Consider the following 17,609-nt stretch of genomic DNA (forward strand, 5'->3'; position numbering starts at 1 on the left):
CAAGGTAAATCAATTATGGTGCAAATTTTGTGCCTTATATACCTTTTCTGCTCTCTGGTCGGATTGTTGTCGGACACATTTTCTATTTCCATTCTCCATTTTATTCAATTGGTTGCATGCATTTTTGTTTTATCTCTCTCTGATGTTTCGCAGAATTAATCTAAATATTTTAAAGAAGACATTTAACTCTTTCTTCTAAAACTTTTAGCATTAAAACCTAATTGCATGAAATTGAATTAGTATGTTATTATCAGTTTTATCACTTTTTCGGATGAACTTTATAATATTGACCCAGGAAATGATTTTTGACAGAATTTTATATATTGTAGAATTCGTTCTTTTTATCGACACATTAATTGATTATTTGCTTCCGTAAAATGTTATTTTTCGCGACGTCAAACTGTGAAATATCGGGAAAAAATGCATCTTTTCGAGATTTAACCATTAGCTTAAAAACGAGAACATGGACCCCCTCTTTTTAAAAATGGCGTTTGACATGATACTGTATGAAGACAGAGACATATAATACAATTCGGCGTTTTACGTTTCCGTATTTTGGCACAACGTTTCGGCATTAAAATTCTTACGTTTCCGCATTTTTATAGTACTCTTTTCCGCATTGTTTTTTTTTGTTTTTACATTGATTTTATTAAAGGTTATTTACGTTTCCGCATTTAAATTTTTAATGTATCCCCCCCCCCTTTTACTCACCAACTGGTTGGAAGTATTGTACAAAACGGTAGCCAATTTGTCCAAACGTCTGAAAACGTCGAAAATCCGAAAAAGGCTAATTTCCGACGTTACATGTGCTAAAGTTTCAATTAAATGCTCATGATAATTAAAACAAATTGTGTGGTGAAATTTAGAAAAAGATGATGATGTAAGTTGTTGTTTGGATCTTCTGCAAAACGTCCATAAAAATAAATATAGTTGTGTAACATGGATAGAACTGGGAGAAACGATTCCGGCCCAGTTGTGGTTCTTTTGGTATCTGTGTCGGGAGGAGATGACCATATTTGATAATAAAGTTTTATACCGATATATCATTATTACCATTTTTTACAGGTGAAATACAGGTAAAAATGCTGAAAAGTGGCATCTATTTATTTCGGAAAAGTAATGCATGAAAATGTGGAAACGTGAACTGGATTTTTGCTAAAGATGCGGAAACGTTATACACCCATACAATTACTATTTGTGTCTGATGAAGATTATTCGTTCCAACTTTTATGAAGAAATAACCGACTTTTTTCAACTAGATAAATAAACAACAAAATTGCCGTTTTTTTTTCTTCTAAAATCAATTTCTTTCTTTAACAAAAAGGATTTTTGATAAGGATTGTTACACAAATGTAGAGCCCAATTTTGTAACGAAGATATTCCTTATCTCTTTACCGAAATCCGCGTATGTTTATCTTTTGAAACAAAATTTAAGGAGACAGAAATGTTCAAGAAACCGAAATTTTTAGTAAATGTCGAAAACTTCAAACCCGTTTATCTTTAAAATTCAACACATGAAGATATAGATATAGTTTTTATTACATATTCAAGTTGATTTTGTAAAAATTAGCTTGTATGTGAACTTTCATAAACAAAAAACACTGTGTTGTTGGTCGTTTGCCCATAATTGCCCTAAAGCTAAATGTCATCGTCAGATTGTGAGGGTCTGAATCGGGATTCACTATTTCTGTATTCTATCATTTTAGGCAATTTTTTCTATTCGTTATACCTTTTGCCGATCATTCTTTATTCCATGTATTCTAGAACCTCATCATTTTCTTTCCTATGTATTTGTCTGGTTATTTTCTGTTTTCTTTATTCTTTTGTCAATAATTTTCATCCACAACGTCATGTATAATGGAAGACGATAAACATTTTAGTTAACATACCACCCGTTGTCAATTCCCCTGATATACAAACCACATGTAGTTATTTCTCACTTGGACACACATATATATATATATATAACTCGTCTAAACATCAACCCAACAATGTTAGATCTGTAAATTTGCTTTCGCAAATTTTTTGTTCTTTCCTCGCCGGGATTCGAACCCATGCTACTGAGATATCGTGATATATATTTTACGTAATAGTAACGAATGGAATTTTATCGCACTGGCTTGTTAAATGTATTTTGATCTGACAACAAGAATACATATGTTTATCATAATTTTTTACTTTATCTAAAATTAAGAATGGAAATGGGGAATATGTAAAAGTGACAACAACATGAAAACAGAAGGCCACCAATTATATTTGATCATGTTTTAGTTTCAAAAAAGGCATCAACCATCGTATTTTCAAAAAATCTCTACAAGGATGATTAAAGTTTTAACGACCTTGAATGGCTATACAGACTGAGCCCTCGCACGGTCGGTCTCTAAAATTTGTCGAATTTAAGAAACTTTATCAAGAGATAGGCTTTACCTAGCTTTAGGCCCCGGGTTTTAAAAAATATCCATTTAGGAACCAAATTGTGGCTTCTTTATATTTAATTTTGTCGAAGAGAACAATTACACAAAGTGCAACATGCGAGAAGAGGTTTCATTTTCGCTTACATTTTTTTTTATTGAAGTGACTAATCTAAGTGAAATATATTTCAAATGAAAAGGTGCAATTGGATGCATCCCTGAAAAAAAATTAAAAAAAAAAAATATAGAGATAAAATTACGGCTATTCATCAATCAGACAGCAATCCTACATAAAACAAGTAGATTATCTGACATATAGAATAAAAGGTTAACTTTAAGCATAACCCGCGCTGATATCAACTTCTAAGTTCTGAGTAAAATTCAACATACATGTAGGACTCTGAAACGTAAAATATACGAAAGTTGGTTTTTTTTACGTACGATACACGGAGAGTGCCATTCCCTAAATACATACGGGTCCACAAACTATTATAATGTAAGGGTAAATGAGGATCTCATTAGAGGAACAAAGTAAAGATGCATGCTGAAGGAAGAATAATTTCCACACGAAGAACATCAAAAAGGACGATCTCTCAATTAGTATGCAACTGTAACTAATACATCCATAGACATCTTCTCTTCGTATATGTACGCGACTTTGATATCGTCATGCATGGACACAATACTTCACTGTAACGTTACGCATGCTGTTCCTACAACCCCTAGGATTTAAAACAGAATCTTCGAAATTTCCTCCGCAAAACAAAATAAAAATGTTAGCAAACACGAAATACTATTAAAACAAATTCAGTATATGTTTTAAATTATGTTTTTATAGCTCTTGATCATATACTAAGTAATATCTAGTATATTTGAGGATTACAATAACAAAGCTATGTGAAAAAAAACGGATGTCCAACGTTACATTTATGTTTTAACTCTTATATATAGTGATCCTATTTCTTATTCTCTGATCTTCCTGAAACTTGGCAGGAACAACGACATGTGTCGGTTCTCTGTGGCGTTAAAGCCGTTATTTTGCCAAATTTCATTTGACTTGGTGGCTGCATATTAAGCTTGAATAAGAAAAATGTCCAACGACGTTTTTCGTTAACTCAACGACTGAAAGTGAATTTTAATAAGTAGATATAGCAGCAAATAAATAAAAAGTGTAACACAATAATAACATCTATCAAAAGTACAAATATTTGCTTCATTGTTCGTGAGTTCAAATATTGCAGATTCTATAAAATCTTCTCTACACAGTCGTTTTTCAAGCGGTAGCCATTTTGTCCAAGTTGATATTTCATTTTTCAAAGCAGTTAACGCGTATTTTTTAACTGATTTTTCAATAAGTTATTTATAATTGATCAAAACAAAAGTTAGATACACGAAGAGTACAAAATGCCAAGATCTTTTCTTATTAACTCCATGTTTGGGTGTTAAAGGAATAAAATGCTTCCACACATTACAAAACGGTAGCCAATTTGTCCAAACGTCTGAAAACGTCGAAAAATCCGAAAAACGCTAATTTCCGACGTTACATGTGCTAAAGTTTCAATTAAATAACAGTCTCCGGGACAAGTTTGCACTTCCGCTGAGTGCAAAAGTTGTCACTTTAATTTTTGGAGTTAAGTCAAAATGAAGTTGATAACTTGGTTGGTATTGGTTCCCTGATATTTGTCCTAAAAAATTTTGGCTCTAGCACCACTGATGAAATAGTTATGCCCCTTTTTTCAACAATTTCCTCAGAGGAAAAGTAGTTTTCCTCAAGGGAAATCAAATTTCCCTAAAGGAAAAAGATTTTTCCTTAAGGGAAATTGTATTTTCCCCAAGGGAAAAATATTTCCCTTAGGGAATTTGCTGCATATATATTTCCTTTGAGGAAATTCTATTTCCTGTGAGGAAATTTGCGGCTTCAAATTTTCCTTTGAGGAAATTCTATTTCCTTTGAGGAAATTTGAGGCTTCAAATTTTCCTCTGAGGAAATTTGCAGCTTCAAATTTTCCTTGGAGGAAATACTTTTTCCTGTGAGGAAATTTTGTCAACTGCAATTTCCTTTGAGGAAATATTTAACAAACACTTTTCCTTGAGGGAAAATTCAATACCACAAATTTCCTCTAAGGAAAACATTGTTCTCCAAATTTCCTCTAAGGAAATTTCTGTACATCAACTTTCCCTGTAGGAAATGCTTTCCCCTATTTTTACTCATTGTAAATTTCTTCACTATACAAACAGTATGAACATAATGTTTACAAGACTTAATGAATGATACAAATGATATTTAAACTTTAATAAATTTTTGACTCAAAATTATCATGACATACAAAAACAATATAGTGAGTCTGACTGTTTAGGTCAAGGTATTGTACATACTTTATATGACTTTAACTTTGATTTTTTAAATATTTTTTGTAGCAAAGTATTCTGTTTTCTTTGTTATTGTTTCAATTGTATATATTAATAAGCAACCAATTTGAATGTCATACCATTTGTGGAGTTCTTAAGAATGCGTTCATATTTGCAAATTAAATAATAAAATAAACACTTTTCTTGTAAATTTTAATTTTCCTCTGTTTCAGCTGCTGTGTACAGTTATTCAATTCACTACGTAAAAGTTCAAAACATAAATTATTCCATTCACTAAACAATTTCCTTCAATTCTTAGAGAAAACATTTTTGCAATTTGTTCTTCGAAGATCTTCTTCAGTATATTTGATATGAGGGAGCGATGTAAATGAGTGGATAAAGCTGGTGTTCCTTTCAACAACAAAATACTATTTTTTTCTTCATTTCTCCCTTCTTTCGACGAATATATATATAATATGTTGTTGCATTTATACAATTGTGTTTTTCTGCATCTATGATAGAACTCCATTTTGTTTATAGCCATTATCATGTGATTATGATGAAATTTCCTATTTCTTTTTTGCAGGAAAGCACACATTCCATTTCACATTAATCCAATTAGCGCACCATGTAGATAGATATCAACTTTCAGTTTCCTCTTCAGTATTGACCTATTGATCATGAAAACCAAGATGTCTGATCACCTATAAATACACAAAATAAACAAATAAAATGTTATAAATGGAGAGAGAAACAGCAATAAAAAAGCTTATTTTGTCATGTTTATGAACATTTTAAGAAAATTCCTTTCTTACTTGCATGACTTGTGAGTTCTCTTAATTCCGTGCTTTTTGTCTATGGGTTTTTATATTACCCCGGTAGTTGATTTTGTGCATTTTATCAATCTTTCAAGTTGAGGCAATTGCAACGGTTATTTTACAGTTTGTTCTTTATATGTTGAGCTGTTAAACCACTGTCCAAGGTTAAGGTAGGGTTGAGTGCTCACAAACCTGATTTATTTATTACATGTATTAGTTTTTATTGATTTTTAACTAGCTGTCAGTAGCTGTGAGAACTAACAGATCTTTGTGTCTTTTCGAATAAGGGAAAGGTATAAATTTCCTGCTTAGTCCAGACTGTTTATTTTTTTGCAGGAAATCTATCGGTATGTCATTTGTTGTCTGGTGAAGAGTTGTCTTATTGGCAATCATGCCACATCTTCTTATTTTTATATAACCTTGCCATATTCTGATTGTGCCTGTCCCAAGTTCGGAGCCTGTAGTTTATTCTGACACTAAAATTTAGTGGTTGTAGTTGTTTCATATCTGTCATATTTATATTTTTTTAATTTGTTTTGTTATAAACTAGACAATTAGTTCTACAGTTGGGATTATTTCAATTTTTCGTCTGAGAGCCTTTTATAGCTGACTACTTTGACAATAGGGTATGGACTTTCTCATTATTGAAGGCCGTCACTGGCCTATAATTGCTTTCTTAGAGCCATGATCAATAGTTTTCATATTTAATATAAAACATCTTTTTATTTTTATAATAATCATGATAATCATCTTTCAAGGGCAATAACTTTTATAAAAGTGGCCTTATGAGTCTTATCGAGCATCACTGATGAGTGTTTTGTAGACGAAACGCGCGTCTGGCGTAAATACAAAATTTAATCCTGGTATCTATGATGAGTTTACTTACCATTTAGGTTTTGTTGACTTCTGCAAATTTTAAATTGCCTATCATTTCTGCTGTTTATAATTTCTCTGTATCTTCTATAGTTCTTGTCCTACACATAAAAAGAGTAAAAATTATTATTTAATGACATCTTGCATCAATAATTATTTTGCTGTTTAATGTATATGTCAATACGTGTTTAATAAAAAGCTGTACCATGAGTGCTTGATAAGCTTGTTGCCCTTTTAGCTTGGGTTTATGCTTTAAATGAATTTTAATGATCAACTACATTATATAAAAAACTGTGAGCACTGCGCAACTAAGACCCCCACCCCCTACAAAAAACAAAACTACAGGCTCTAAAGAGCCTGTGTCGCTCACCTGACTCTATTTGGGTTTTTGAAATCATATAAAAAAGATAAAAATCATAACAGATACTTTAATAATGATTGAGGCCATATTTGGTTTAATATTGTCCTACTCCGCTGGCGGCCGTCTAGGATGATGGATCAGCTACAGAGTAACAACACTTGGTCAACACCTCATAAGGAACATTCATGCTATGTTTGGTTTCATTCCATTCAGTGGTTCTCTAAAAGAAGACATTTGTATGTATTTCCTATAGGGTCCTATCTTAAACTAAGTCCCCCGCTGCCGGCCATCTTGGATGATAGATCGGCAACAAAATCCCAACTCTTGGTCAGCACCTCATAAGGAATTCAGTGGTTCTCTAGCATTTTTCTAGAAGAAGTTCAAAATGTAAAAAGTTAACAACGGCAACGGACGACGACGGACGCCAAGTGATGAGAAAAGCTCACTTGGCCTTTCGAGCCAGATGAGCTAAAAAAGGACATGCACACAGAGTGGTATTCATTGAAACAAAACATGAAAATAATTTGGCTCCATTTAGGGATATTGCAAGTGTATATACATTTTGTAAGTTTAAGGCTGTGATTTTTGAACAAATACAATTCTAAAACCTTCCAAAGTGTGAAAATGGACAATTTTGAACAATTTTCCAACAACTAAAATTCCATAACCTCTGCATCTTATATAAAAATAAATAGGGGATGATACTCCGGCTTGCATATCATATAAAGTTATAAAGGAAGATAACTGAAGAACGGTAAAATTTATACTACTAAAATTATAACTTGATCTGATTTTGTGGTAAAAAGTATTGCGTTAAAGTTTAATAAAATTTGGTTGAGGCAAACTTAATTTAGAGGACGGAAACGTAAAATTCATCATTTTTTCCATCTGTAAAGGACATAACTCTAGAACAGACTGAGTCAGTAAAAGTGACACCACCAAAATTCAAACTGTTTTTTGTGGTAATAAGCATTGTGTGCAAGTTTCATAACATTTGGTTGAGGCAAACTAAAGTTAAAGATAGAGAGCCGGAAACCAAAAATTCAGCAATTTTTCCATTTGTAAAGGGGCATAACTCTAGAACGGTAACACTGACACCACCAAAATTCACACTTGATCTGAGTATTGTGGTAATAAGCTTTTGTAAAAGTTTTATAACATTTGGTTGAGGCAAACTAAATTAGAGAACAAAAACCAATGACTTTGGGACAGACGGACAGACGGTCAAGGGTTGACCCAATATCACATGACTATGGGTCATAAAAATGTAAAGGGAGTTTATGTCAATATATAAAATCAATTCACCAAAGTTTCATAAAAATTGGTGAAAGCATTCTTGAGACTATCCAAAGTCTCAATATACAATAAAAACTTAAATCAGAATTTTTTTTTTTAAATTGAAAGGGAAATTATCATGATTATGTTAATTGGCAATATATTAATAAATGCATGCAACAATTTCTGAAATTTACAGTATATAGGCTTTTAACCCCACCATATTTTTGCACCTGTCCCAAGTCAGGAGCCTATATGTGGCATTTGTCAGTTTTGTATGATTTTTAATTTTAGTTTCTTTTATATATTTCGGAGTTTAGTATGACGTCCATTATCACTGAACTAGTATACATTTTTTTTTAGGAGCCAGCTGAAGCACGCCTCAGGCTGTGGGATTTTCTTGCTGCATTGAAGTCACATTGGTGACCGACTGTTATCTGCTCTTTGGGCAGGTTGTTGTCTCTCTGACACATTCCCCATTTCTATTTTCAATTCTATTTTAAATTCAATTATAAATGTTAGGCTTCTTGTTGATTTGTTTTACATTTGTCATTTCGAGGCCTTTTATTATACTTACAGCTTTCTATATGCAAAGGTGCTTGAGGACAGGATCCTGTTTTGAGCCCCCCCCCCCCCCATAGTCCCTCCCCTTATTACCATAAATCTTAGATTTTTCAATATATATCACTTATTTGTACCATATATATACTAATATACCATATTTTTACTCTTAATATGCATGTTTACTATCAACGTGAATCTCGACTCCTGTCCTCAAGCACCTATGTCTATATGGTGTGAATTTTGCTCATTGTTGATGGTCGTACGGTTATCTATAGCTCAGCGAAGCAACATCACAACTGTTTCCAAGTTTGTGAAGTCAGAGGACTATATTCATCTTTCCGACTTTCGGATCATTTGTTGATTTTTCATGAATATGTGCCATTCCAATATGAAATAGCTATATCATGTATATATTAAAAAAAAACTTTAAACTAGGATACTCATTTGGGGAACTAATGATTTGTTGGTTTTTCCCTAGTCCAAATAATTATGACGTCTGGCAAGGCTATTTTTTTTTCTGGGACGCCTAAATAGCCTTGCAAGACGTCATAATTATTTGGACTAGGTTTTCCCCACCATCGACATCGTCCTGTGGACGAAACGAGTTTGGCGCATTAACAAAAAGATCATGTCTGTAGTGACAAGTTAGTGTGTGTGCTTACCAATATTTGAATTTTATGAGCCTTCTTTTTGAATATTTTTTTCATTTTTTGGTACAATACTGACGTCGAGTGCTGTTGTTGTTGTGCTGTTTATTTTTTACAAAAGCGATCAAGTAATGCAGGGGAAGGAAACTTACTTAAAAGACCAAAATGAGTCGCAACTAATGGTACATAAATATTTTACTATGCAGTCAGTATCCTGATATACATGTATATACTCTTAGACTCATTTCACAGAAAAATCGTACAAGTGAAAATACTCGTTAGTCATGAACATTTTAGATCACTTAAAATTTAGATTTTATAACTTAAATTACGAAAGATGATAATTTGTCAAATAAGCCCTTGTAACCAGGTGCTGCATTTTTTAGCACGCGTCAAAAAACAGTTAAAAGTGCCGGGATCTGACAGAGCTTTCAAGAGCTATTTCTGTTACTGTGAGTTTATTATATATTTATCACAAAAAGCTAATGCTAATTTCTTTTCTTTTAATATGGGTCTATATGAAGCCCCCACCCCTCCTCCATCTTATCTGATTAATTTACGATCACTCTGAGTAAAGAAAGTAAGTCACAATTGCTTATATAAGGTATTTTAAATTCTGGTTGATAGTTGTCTCATCACCAATCATACTACATCTCCTTATTTTTTTTTACAACAAAGCTATATTTAGATACGGTATAGTGATGAATGTGTAAACATGTAGCATGCTTGTAAATAATTGTTAAAATACAGCACAAAAGATGCATAATATATCAAACTCGAGTCAACGCCATGTCAAAAACTAAAAAAAAACAACAAAAAAACGACCAAATAACAAATAGTCTATAAAAACAACTATAGCATACCAAAATATATAATTTGTAAAGACTTGCATGCAACTAGGCCTATACAGTAGCTCTATGTTCTTATAGATCTCATAACATTACGATTAAAAGTCAGATTATGTGTGTGTAAGTTTATTAGAAAATTCAACGAGACACGTCCTAATCAGGTAAAATCCAAAATAACAATTTACAAATTCAGATCTACTGCCTGTTGTATATTGCTTACATGATTGTATATTGCCAAACGAATAGATATGTCTGGTACGGGATGGCGGCTTCGAAGCGGAGACAAAAAGACCCAGATAAATGAAAGTGTAGAATTTTTGTTGTGGAGAATTTTTTTTTAAAGAACTAGATTCATATCTCAGAATTTGAATATAGCATCTAGTTTTCTTTAGATAAATTGTTAGCTATTACTTACTATAATAATTACCCCCTTATAAGTATTCGCAAAATATGAAGTTAATGATCAATGAATATGAAAACATTTTATAAAGTATAAATATTGGTAAACGGACAGTAAGTCATAGGACTATTATAGTTCGAATAAATTAGTTTACAATAACTGTTGAAAGGTTATGAGAGAAAAATCTGGATGAATTTATTTTTATTAGAATGATTTATTTTACAGTAACCAGTCGAGGCAAATAGGAAATACCATAATATTATGAAATTTCATAATTTTATTGATATATTGGATCAAAGTGGAGTTGTCTTTCTTAGACGCCTAGTGTCAAAATGGACATGGGAGATAACAACTTTTGTCTTAAACGAAGTCGAAAGGAAGACAACTCATTATTATAAAAAGTTAACATTTAAAATATAAATTTGTATAACAATTTAGGAATTTATTAAATTGGGTTCGAACTATGGGTTTTATTATACACAAGGAGTAACTCTAGATAAATCAAACTTGACTAAAGATTATTTAAAATCTGGTGTAATGCACTAGAAAGAATCATTATATTTATTACTATTTTATCAGTCTCCGACATAGCAAATCATGCATGTGGAGGTCAATTGCGAATTTATTTACAGTTTATCTATTATATAAACAAATTAAAGACCGTAAAATCATGCAAAATCACAGAAAAACATTTCTAAAAAAAACACTGTAAAATATGTTTGAAAATCTAACAACGGGAGATAAACAAACAATCGAATTCCTCACAAAAACTGATAACTATGACAATAATTATTACGTTCTGTCAATAGCCTGTGTACAAATAAGCATAGACATTTATGCGATTGATGCGGATCTGACATTACAACATTAACAATCTACAAAGCTGAAAAGTAATTCTTTGCATCATAGCAAATTATTAATGTCCAAATGATGGACATTGTCTATCTGATAAAGAAAATAAATTCACTAAAAGCTTAAAAACAATCAGCAAAATGTCCATAATATTTTATATATACGTAGAATTCTGAGTTGAGGTGAATTAATTGTAACAAAGAATATTTATACCTTTAATCTTTTTTAATTGCACATGCTCATGGAGATGAAACACATTTGGCAAATAACCTATTGTTATTTGGAAAGAAACTACTCAGCATAAATTGATCGATGACAATTTGTTCACCATGGTTCCAGTTGAATGTCAAAATATTTGTACATTTAAATGCGTATTATGTGCATATTTCTACGTACATTTGTCAGATATTTCTATATGAAAGAAGTGATTGTTTACAAATGCTTAAGTTAAAGCAAGATAAAACTGAAAAGTATTGATTCAAAACAGTTACATTAGTTAAAAACAGAGCATAAGTAAGGTCATGAAGTCTCCTCACGGCAATCCCACCTCAGGATATCACGTATTGATGACTTCTGACCAGGCAAAATAAATTATCTTAGTCAAAGTGATATTTCAAGCTAATTAAAATTAAAAAAAAATCAGAACAAGATCTGAGATAATCAGTACTGTTATTGTAGTGGGGTGGGTGGCTAGGGTGTCGTTTTCTGTAGATTACGAGTAGAGCATGGCATCATTTGGATCAGATACTTTGGTAACGGGTATATTAAATTAAAATGATTTTCATATTTTGATTTCATTCATTAGAATTTAAGTTAGAGAATTTAATAATTCGCAGTCATTTAAGATAATAAAATAAAAAAAAAACAATATTAAAAAAGTGTCCCAACAAGAAGGGAAAAAAAAAAGACGAATGCGTATAAACAAGGGACCCATATCTTATTCGTCCTTCATATGCATATTTGTGGTTCTGCAACACAATGGAGTAAACATTTGAAGGCGTTAAATACATTAACCTTTGCAGAAATAGTCACATGATATGAATCATATTACAATTTAAAATGTGAAATGCAAATAATTTGGAATACAATTTTCTTCGGTTCACATCTGTGTTTGTTGGTAATCTTATCTAAGGACAGCTGCTGGGAGAGATGTACTTCCTGATTATTTAACAAAATATATATAAATAACCAGTGACACAGTTCCAGGCTTACTGCTAGTGCAGTTTTATAGAATAGTATAATAATCTACATTGGAAAAGATTGAAAGAAATTAGATTTGAAGGTATACATAAATTGCATAACATGACTCGTAGGGTTTTATTTGAACTGTAAATACCGTGCATTTTTCAAAGTAATAATTTGTCCACACACAATGTTTATAAGTTTTTATACAGTTTGCAGATTCAGATTAAATAAAAAAAAAGTATCGCCACTAGAATAACATAAAATATTCAAATACACGTATAAAGCATAGCTATAGTGAATAAATTAATAATAATAATTGATCAATGAAATCATCGAATGATTTGAAGATAAAATATTAATTCGACTGCAGACCAACAAATCAAACAACACAATACAAAATACCGTAAAATAGAGTTTTAACACCATCCAATAAGAAGTTTCAATAGATTTAGAAAGATTAGATAAATGCTCATCTAAATATTTCCAGCTGAAGATTAAAAACATAATATAGTTACTACTCAGTATCCCGATCTGAAGTTGAATGCAAAAAAAAACCATACGTGTCAAGTAAGACGTATCAAAACACTGTTCCTTAATACTAACTACATGTCTGCACTTAATCTCATGTATTATCTTATTTATTAGTTACTAATGAATTTGTCAATGAAGGAAAACGTGTTCCTAATCATTTAACTATTTAACAAACTTTACCATCTCTCTCATGCCTATGTTCTTCTGGAATTTTTGTTAAACCTATTGACAATAAACAAACAAAGGCGCCATTTCCTTTAAACGTTTCTTAAGCTGCCTAAACTTAACGATTTTCCATCCATGTACTACATATGTGTTCATACACTTTGACCGTATATGTATAAAACTTATACAGTCATTCATGATTTGGTTAATACAGTTTATTTTGACTGATTTCGATTTACGATATGAAAATAAGAAGATATGGTTTGAAACAGATACCAAATGACGTAGAAGTTACAACTATAGGTTACCGTAAGGCCTTCAACAATGAGCAAAACCAATAGTGCATAGTAAGTTACACATTGCCCCGAAACGACAAATATAAAACAGTTCAAACGAGAAAACTAACGGCCTTAAGTTGGGGTCACACATTCACGATTTTTCTGCCGTCCTTGACAGAACCATTCCCGATTAAGATTTGTCAAACGTCTGATCAAGATTCTGTGAATCGGGGCTGGAAATTGAAACTTTAATTAAAATTTGTAAAAACATATATTGAATCATAACAATCAGATATTGTTCAGAAAGCGTCCAAGTTCGGCCGTTTCCAGCCGAATTTGTCCCGATTATACGGTTTTAAATCAGTATTAATCCGATTTGTATCTCTCACATGGTAAAGAACGACATAATATGTCCCGACAGCATCCCGATTATACCGAATGTGATCCGACAGAGTTCAGAGAGTGACCAGACAGTGAACCGACGCTGACGGAAGATATATATCCGTGGGTATTATTGCCAAATTTCGTATTGATAACGGGACTGATCCAGAACGGTTTTGGCAAAGACTGTTCGCATTAGGCAAGATCTTATTGCAATCTGGACTCAATCGGCAAAAAACAGCAATGACACATTTCTCCAGATCATGTCCGTTCAACAGGACACCGTCCAGAAAACACAGAACATAATAACGATTGTTACGATTTCGATCCGATACAGCAGAAACTGTCAAGACATAGTTACGATTGTAATCCGATTATAGATAATATCAGTTGAGTCTTCCCGAATGTTACGGAACTCACCTAACTGTCGGGTGTTTAGCTAACCTCTGCGGACCTACATATTAATTCGTGACCTTCGCATGCTATTCATGTAATGTTTGCAATAATTCACTAATCCATCATTTCAATAAGCGGATCTGTGTTTAGTATATATAATTTAAAAGTATGTGATATGTCTTGTCTAGTCTTGTCTTGTCTTTCAGTTTAAGCTGGGGTCACACATTTACGATTTTTAATGCCGTCCTTAACAGGACCATTCCCGATTAAAATTTGTCAAAAGTCTGATCAAAATCCTTTGAATCGTGGATGGAAATTCTAAACTTAAATTAAAATTTGTAAAAAAAAAAAATATATTTAAACACGACAACAATCAGATATTATTCAGGAAGCGTCGATATTCAACCGTTTCCAAGCGAATTTGTCCCGACAATCCCGTTCTCAATCCGATTCTAATCCGATTTTTATCATTCGCATGGTAGAAAGGGACCAAATCTGTCCCGACAGCGTCCCGATTCTACCAAATGTAATCCGACAGAGATAAGACAGAATTTCGTATTAAGGGCATACGATACAATTACAGGGGAGGTAATGACATTGCTAACGTAAACTTTTATTTTCGCGACGTCAAATTGTGACATATCGGGAAAAGATGCAGTTTTCTGATTTGATTTGATTTGAAAACGAGTTCATTGACCCCTCTTTTAAAAATGGCATTTGGTTTAATTACGTATGAAGATTATTTGTATCAATTTCATAAAAAAAATCAACAATGCAATTTTTTTTAAATTGGATAAAAATACAGCAAAAAAAGACGTTTTTTTCTAATTTCATGAACAACTATATCTGTCATAATTCAGCATCGGCCATAGTTCAATAGAAACCCTTCAAAACAATACACGAATACAAATGTTTGTACAATAGATACCCTATGAAAATAGAAAGATGCGAGAAAATATATATGTGATAAAAACAATGTTGATGTGCCAATGAAATCGTTACGTTCCAATCTTCATTTATTTTTCTACTTGATGTGTACGCTACTAGATTGATAGTTGGTGGTTTTACCTCCAGTGGCAAATATGTCACGCATGTACGAAATGCTGAATATGTTGTTTTTACAAAGTAGGAGCTGATCTGTATGAATGTTATGAATTGGAGACTGCCACTGAAGCACTAGGGTATGGATAGGGCAAAATCACTAGGGTATGGATAGGGCAAAAAGTCACCAGCATGTAAACCAACCCATCAAGGGCCCTTACTCGTGCAACATCCGATTTAACGTACACGTTCCGATCGTACGTGGCTGCGTATCTATCCATCCCACACGGTTTTAATACCAGAACGTAAGACTTTCAGAAGACTTAGTTCAGAAAATAATGTAAACAAAATCGATTGCTATTCAGGAATAATTAACATTTAATTGGAAATTTAAGACACTTTGCTGTTTCAAACACGAACTTAATTCCGATTAATTGAAAAATAAAATGCATCTCGAAAATTTAATCAAAGAAAAAGTAATTCACGACCACTGCTAATTTGGGACAGGCATAATACGAAATATAGCATTGTTAATCATATTCGAACGCTTCATCCTCCCTCAACCAGTGACAGTCGTGTTGTTACAGTAATGTTACAGTAATGTAACAACACAATACTCTTTTCATGTTTTTAGTTTTAAAATAAATTCTATTCTATAAGCTACTATACAGTATGGGTTTTCCTCAATTTTGAAGGCCGTGTTGTTGACTATAATTGCATACACTCACTTCAGATGTCTCATTGGCAATCATACATGTACCACAAATCCTTATTTTTAAATAACGAATGGCCTTGTTTCAAGCTAGTCGGAGGTTTCTTGAATACATGTAATGTTTAATAAAATGAGGGTAACTAATCAAGTCACTGACATTTTCATTTCGATAACATTTTCGTTTGGTCAAAAGGCTATAAATTGCAAAATCGTCCTACTTTTTGTTCACTTACGGACAAAAAACACAGTTTTTAAGAACCTTGACAGTTATTTTGCGTCCAACTTATATCGGACATAGATAAATTAAATTTATTAAAAGTACAAAACTTTATTTCGACGTTACAATTTGAAAATTGTGTGTATTTGTCAAGAGATGCATGAGCATTCAATATGTTTAAATGTCACCTTGCCTTTTTCAGATGATTTCATCTTCTGATACATGTAGTTACAGTTGTGTAGCTAGATGTCATCACAGGCAAATGTCTCTGCAATTGTTTACTTATATACCTTACTAAAATACATACGTATATAGGTTAAAATGGTTTAAATAAGTGCTTTAGATGTCCCGTGTTTCCTTTAGATTTCTTATATTCATTCAGTCAACTGGATTTTAGAAATATTTGTGTCTATTTTTGTTTTAATTTGACGAAATAGTTAGGTTGCAGGAGAAATATAATGGCCAGCTTTGCATGAATACCCCCCCCCCCCCCCCCCCCCCCCCCCAACCTCAACCCCAAAAAAGGAACGTTTAGTTCGTTTAGTTAACAAAAGAGACACACATTTATGTGCCTTAATGTATGATTGATTGTTGGTTGCTTAACGTCCAGTGGCAAATATTGCATGCATATTTAGAACGACTTAATTAGTTACATTTGTTAACAATTATATACAAATAATTATAAGGCTACAGCACCTGATGAGGATGAACGGCCTTGGTCGACAGTTTTGACCTAAATTGAGATCCGAAACACTTGAGTGGGAAAGACACTGACACATTGTCAATCAAAATATTATAGCAAAATAGAAAATTATATTTAATATCTATGGCATATAATTAAAAACTTGGCGCGCTCTATGTAAAATGTTGCTTGGATTGGAAATGGACACGTCTTTTATTATAAAAATTAATATGAGATCAAAATCTATAAACGTGTTAAACAAAACTAAATCGATAATACTATTGATATTGTAATCAAGTGGAAATGCAAACAAATCATTGTAGTTTCTTATCTATTAACTGTATAGTTCATCTGATTTTTTGCTCCTTTGTCATTCTTTTTTTCATTGGGTTATTGTCTTGTTAATGCATGCGCCATTGTCTTTGTATTTATAGGCTTAGTCTGTCGTTTATGACATTTTTTTTTAAAGATTTGCTGGAAACTAATGTAAAAAAAAATTAATAAAAAAAAACATTCGTAGTACATTTTTTAACACATGAAAAGTAAATGATCAGTCTTTCTGCCCATCCCCCACCCACCCAAAAGAATATCAAATGGTCGTCCCCTCACTGTGAGTGTTCCAA

General features: G+C 32.4%; 2 long non-coding RNA genes across 4 annotated transcripts in view; both read right to left on the reverse strand.

Annotated features, from left to right (window-relative positions):
- The window catches only part of LOC127701730 (uncharacterized), a 384,212-nt gene that overhangs the window by 99,880 nt on the left and 266,723 nt on the right, over positions 1 to 17,609 (reverse strand). The window lies entirely within an intron of this gene.
- On the reverse strand, positions 4,686 to 9,964 carry LOC127701727 (uncharacterized). Its single transcript, XR_007982167.1, has 3 exons — positions 9,314 to 9,964; positions 6,465 to 6,552; positions 4,686 to 5,464 (listed from the first exon to the last, which is right to left on the reverse strand). It is a non-coding gene; the product is annotated as an uncharacterized LOC127701727 (long non-coding RNA).

Source organism: Mytilus californianus, unplaced genomic scaffold, assembly GCF_021869535.1.
Source record: "Mytilus californianus isolate M0D057914Y unplaced genomic scaffold, xbMytCali1.0.p SCAF_5, whole genome shotgun sequence".
Lineage (NCBI taxonomy): Eukaryota > Metazoa > Mollusca > Bivalvia > Mytilida > Mytilidae > Mytilus > Mytilus californianus.